Here is a 6000-nt window from a genome sequence, read left to right as displayed (position 1 = left end):
GGGTGCTGAAGACTGAGCACTGGGAGTGAGGGCTCTGCCTGAGTCGGGGACCACATGAGGGTCTCGTCTCTAATGAGCAGGACTAGGTCAGTGCCCTGGAATCCTAGGTAAGATGAAGAAGAATGGTAGGGAGAGGGAGGTGGGGAGGACAAGACATGGGTATGGGATTAAGAGATACAAACTACTATGTATAAAATAAAAAGCAACAAGGATATATTGTACGGCACAGGGAAATACAGCCATCACTCTGTAATAACTTTAAATGGAGTGTAATCTATAAAAATATTGAATCACTATGCTGTATACCTCAAACCAATATAATATCATAAATCAACTGTATCGCAATAAAAAAAAAGATGAAGAAGGATGTAGTTGAAAACACAATGGAAAGAAATCTCTCTTCTGTGGTATGTCAATTTTCTGCTTATGCCATGAGGGATGTGATTCCTGAGGATTCAAGTCTCAGAAAATAAAAAAGAACAGGCTCCGTCTTTCATTACTTTCATAACTGACCTTCTTTGGACAACCCTCAAGATAACAGGGGAGGGTGTGTGTCTGGCTCGACTGCTCTCAAAACATGTCCTTGTGAAGGTTTCAGGCACCAGGAGAGAAGAGCAGGAAGCCAAGGACAGAAGGTAAAACCAAGAAACATGCCAAAACCTCTCCCTGCTGTATGTCGCCCAGTGCTGCCTGGCTTCTGGTCCCAGGTTGGGAGAACTGTGCCAGAAAGGGCTGCTGCACTCAGCAAACACTCGGCAACAACAGTGCGCAGTGAGTCATCACTGGCTTGTGCTTTGATGGCATCAGATTCTTCATCAAATCAGCAGATGCTCCTGGAAATCATCTGAGGAAGCACTCCTCCAAGATCTGCTGTGCAGGCTTTTGCGAATAATAGCGATAAAATCCCTTTTTGGGAGCCTACTTGGCTCTCTCTGAAAATGTTGGTAGCATTTAACCCCTTGTCTCTTCTGGGAGATGTGGGAGCCTTCCCAGAACCAGAGTTGGCTGGCACGTGCACGATCAGGTTTTGGCTACAAAGTCCTGGTCCTTAAAACAAGCAATGCCCTCTGGACCCCACTGGGAGGCAGCTTGCAAGGCAGTTTCTCCTTAGCCCCAGGCTAGGCTATTTAAACATCTCTTTAGCAGAGTGAAGGAAGCCTGATTCAGTTGGACAGAGGATAATGAAGGCTCATTACCAGACGAAGGCACCTCTAAGCAAATGGTGGACTTATATTTCTTGTGACAGCCATCAATCTCTATTTCTCTGCCTTTCCTGCCCCAGAATCTCTGTGTCTCTCTCTTGTACTCTTTCTGTCCCTCTCTGTCTCCACTGCCTCAACACCTCAGAATGTCCCTTCCACACACATCCTCTTTTTCCCAGTACACACCAGGAAAATCTTTTCCTCCCACTTTCCCAGTGGAACCCACCACGACCTGCAATTCCACCCTCCCTGCCTCTGATGGCATCTCCCAGCACCTGCTTGTCTACCTGCAAGCACGTTCAGGTCACTCTTCCAAAGAAACTGCTGGCTGCTCGAGCTGCTAGCCTGTGCTTCTTCCCTTCCCCTTCACACTTCTCCTCACCTCCTTAATCCATTCAATTTGAATTCTAGCACATCACCTCTGAATCTGCTCTCTTGAAGGTCACAAATTCAATGGTCTTTTTTTTTAGATCTTCTCATCTTTATTATTAATTTATTTTAAAAGGCTCTTTTTGCATCGTCCTTTCCTTTGCACTATTTTAATCGACAAGTACTGTTTTACAATATAGTTTTGAGTTCCAAAATGTTCTGTTAATTTTTTTTCTGGTTGGCCTCAAATTGAAAACTATCAGCATATTTCTGGAAAACAGCGTATACTAAATGATTTAATAAAAAAGTAATTCAGTTAAACAAAGTCTTACATAATGCTCTTAAAAAACCAAAGCTGAAAGATCTTCAAACAAGATCAGTGTGAGATTCAGGAGACCTCGTGCATGGTCTGAGGTCCACCACATTTTCCTCCGTTTTTGAACCTCAGACTTTTCTTTAGCAAACTGTGAAGGCTGGACCAGAAGATCTCAAGTTCTAAACTTCTATTGGGTTCTTCCTTAAACCAGTTCCTCTTCCTGACCCTACAGTTTCTGTTCATGTCAATGGCAGCATTATCCTCCAAATATTCCAGGCTCAGCTTGAACTCCCAGTTGTCTGAGATCAATTCTTGTCCCTTCCTTCTTTCCACTGTTCTTTCGCAACGTCTGTCATATCCAGGTCTTTTCTGTATCCATTGCCCGTCGGCCCCACCCTGACAAGGCGGCTGTTGAAGTCCCCCATGCTCCTGGTTTTCGACTCCTGTTCCATGTGTCCTATCTGGACAACTGCAACACCCCTCAAAGACTTCCTTGCCTCCACCTCCATCTGTTAGTCCTCTCATCTTTTCCATCCTTGCCAAGGTGATCTTCCCAAAGCACAGCTCTGATCAGACTGCTTCCCAACTCAAAAACTTTCCATGGCTTCTAATTGCCCATGGGAGAGTTGAGATCACTTGTCTCCAAACTTTTAAAATCATGCGCCCTTCTGAAAGATTTTCAAGCATACATTGCCATTTATCTTTACTTATACATTATATATATGTACTACTGTGCTCCGCTACTATACATTATAAAAGACACACAAAGAAATTAGAAAATAGAAACTAGATGAGATAAAAATCAATGTAAATAGAAGGTCTAATATGCAGGATTCCTACAGTCCAGTGGATCATCCTGTGCACTCCCTGAGTCCTTTGGGATTCACAGCCCTACCATAATCCCACTCCAACCTAGATTTGTAGCTACTTCAAGTTCGGAGACCATTCTGGTCTTTTCTCCTACTATTCTCTGTGGGTACCTTCACATTCTGCCCACACTGATCTCTGTGTTCTTTCCTGGCCAAGCTTCCATGTACTTACATGAACTGTTTTCTTCTCTACCTGTTAAAATTCCAGCTATCCTTTATGGCCCAACTCTGATGCCACCCCTTCCAGGAAGCCTGGTATGATCTCTTGTGCCTGAATTGCTATACATTTCCACGTTGGTTCCTGACTTGGGACACCCATATCTGCTGCCCTCTCAATATATAGTTGTTCATGACATACACACCTTAGTTCCTCGACTAGATCTAGAGCTCCTGGAAGGTAGGGAAATGTCTTATTTCATCTTTGTATCCTCCACACCACCTATCACGGTATTTCCTAATAGGTATTTTAATGGACGTTGGGTTTCTAGTTGGTACACCTGGCTGTCATCAATCATTGTGGGGTCTGTTCAGTCAACATATATGTACTGAGTCTCCCAGGTACAAGACACAGTGCTGGGCACCACTGGAGAATACACCAGTGAATTAGGCATGAGTCCATACCTTTAAGAGACTCAGTGGAAAAGGTATTGAAATAATTCTAATACAGGGTCAACAGTGGTGAGTGTCACAGCAGAAGACCTGACAAACTGTTATGAGAACTTAGAAAACAATGATGACTGAACACATGTCCAACCATTTATGGCCCTATCCTGGGGAATAAAATGGCATAAAATAAGCCCAGAAACACAGAGCATTCATGTCAGAAGAGCTCAGAGTAGACTAGATCTCCTTACATCACTGAGACTCTGGAATTTTACTGATTTGCCCCAGCCAGCTGGTAGCAAAGCGAAACCAGAAGCCTGATTGTCTGACACCTAGTCCAGTGCTCCTGCTCTAGTATCTGATCTGTCCCAGGCCCTGGTGCTGACATCGTGTTCCCTGCCATTCCCTCTAAGCACCCCAAGTTCAGTAGGCAAGGAAATGTGACTGAGGGCCACTCTCAAAGTGATATCTGGATTGCAAAAGAGTAAGTTCTTTATGAGCACAGGCCAGGCTCAGGGTAGGTGCTTGGTACATGTGTGATGGGTAGGGAGTGGCTCGTACTCTGCCCAAACCAGATAAACAACCATTATGTAGCACGCTAACAATTCTCAGAGCCCTGAGTAACATCTTAGACACTGCCATTGTTCAGACATTTTTTCTTTCCCCCCAGAAACTGCAACTTTCATGTGGAAACTAGCTAGGCAATTGTTAATTCTTCCACAGGTCAAAGAAGGAAGGAGAACTAGATGGAGAGTTTATTGAGCATTGTACATACGGGATCTTACTTAAGTCTCAAAACAACAGTGTGACGTGGTACTATTACTGCCATTTTGTGGATGAAAAAAATTTTGAGAACATAAATAACTTGCTCAAGTCATAAAGCAAGTGGCAGAGCTGTGCTTTGTGCTAAGGTGTGTCTGAGTCTAAGATCATGGTGGTACCAGGTCCCCCTACCTTTTTGGCTGCACTGTTTCCGTCTGCTTTCTGGCCATCTTCAGCTGTGCTCTGTTCTCCAGAGAATCACTCGGTGCTGATGGGCAAGGGCACGCCTGTCATGGCCAGATGCAGCCCTGCCACTCCGTAAACTTTTATTCCCAGCCACCCTTTCCTAGCAACCTGCCCCTTCCCACAGCTAACTCATTTCTCGTTGAGACATTTTAGCAGCAGTAAGCCATCAAACTCAAGAGAATTTAAACCCTTGTTGTTTCTGAACCCCGTGCTGGGACATTATACCTACTTGAAGCCAGCCACATTGTGAGAGAGAATGAAATCAGAGTGACGGAGCTCCCCTAGGACATGGCAGTGCCAGAGTATAAAGAGCGGGGGCCAGCCTGATGGAGGCAGGGGCCTGCTTCTGAAAGCTCCTACGGCCTTCACACCCTCGGCAGCCCTGACCAAACTGTTCCCCTCCCACTCTCGTCAGCTTCAGGGCAGACAGGCTGAGGAGCAGCCCCCGCCAGTCTTTGTTCCTGTGTTTTTGGAGGTGGGGGTGGGGACTGGGGGGCTGCAAGTTCTTTGCTGGCTTTGGCATCATTTCCACATGGTTCCTCCTCAGGAATGTTCTTTGAAAAGGGTACGTTCTCAATCTGGCTCCTGTTCTGGCACCCTTCCTCCTGCTTCATTCTCAGGTGATCAGTGCACTTTATTCAAAGCACCTCTCAGGTGTACCTCGAGGGTGTGGGCTCTGCTGATTCACTTCCAGGGCCCAGAAGAGAAGGCGTTGACTCAAGGTTTGTTGAAAGGATGACAATATGAATAAATAAGCGGCCAGCCTCCTTCCAAGTCTGTCCTGCTGATCAGTTGCTTTTCTGCTATTAGCCTTCGTAAAAGGACCCAGGAGCAGGGAAAAGGGAGTTGAGTTTAAAACATTTTGGGGAAAGGTAATAGAAGGGTAATAATAACGGGCACTATTTTTAAGTGTCCGTAAAGTGTTAGACATTTTGCAAAAAGCATCTTATTTAATTCACTCATCTGCAAGCTTCAAGGTCTTTCTTTTTGGTTGTTTTATATATTCAGTTCACAGAAGAGGAAACTGAGGCTCAGAGAGGTGAAATATTCAAGGCAAAGCTAGGAGTCTAACCTAAGAGCATAACCTCCAGGGTCATGGCTCTTAAACTTGGCCCTGCCAGTAGGAAGTAAGTTCTGGAGGGGAGGAACTATGCTTCCTCATCTTCATATCTTCTATGGCATCCAGCACAGTGCCTGGATGCTCAAGAAACATTAGATGAGCTGAATTTGAAAGTAGGGGAGGTCTTGCATGCATTTATTCATTCAACAAATGTTTGTTGAGTGCCTGCTATAAGCCAGATACTCTTCTGGGCACGGGGGACATAGCAGTGAACAAAACTATTCTAGTCGGGGAGATAGACAATTAAATAAGTAAGTTATACAGTGTGACAGATGGTGAGAAGCACTAAGGAGGAAAATAAGGCAGAGCAGGAAGATAGGAAGTGTCAGGAAAGAGGGTTTAACATTTTAGATAGAGAATGTGACATTCACTGAGGTGATTTGAGCAAACACTTGCAGGAGGTGAAGGAATGAATGATATGGATATCTGGGGGAGGAACACTGCAGGAAGAGGCCAGAGCATGGGCACAGGTGCTAAAGTTAGAGCAGCCTTGGCTTGTATGAAGGCATCAAG

General features: G+C 45.0%; 1 protein-coding gene across 1 annotated transcript in view; it reads right to left on the bottom strand.

The window, feature by feature from the left end:
• The window catches only part of DGKG (diacylglycerol kinase gamma), a 185721-nt gene that overhangs the window by 128677 nt on the left and 51044 nt on the right, over positions 1–6000 (bottom strand). The window lies entirely within an intron of this gene.

This window comes from Mesoplodon mirus (assembly GCF_964341445.2).
Source record: "Mesoplodon mirus genome assembly, chromosome: 6".
NCBI lineage: Eukaryota > Metazoa > Chordata > Mammalia > Artiodactyla > Ziphiidae > Mesoplodon > Mesoplodon mirus.
Note: the sequence above shows the minus strand (reverse complement) of the source record. Positions and strands in the feature narration are given on the sequence as shown.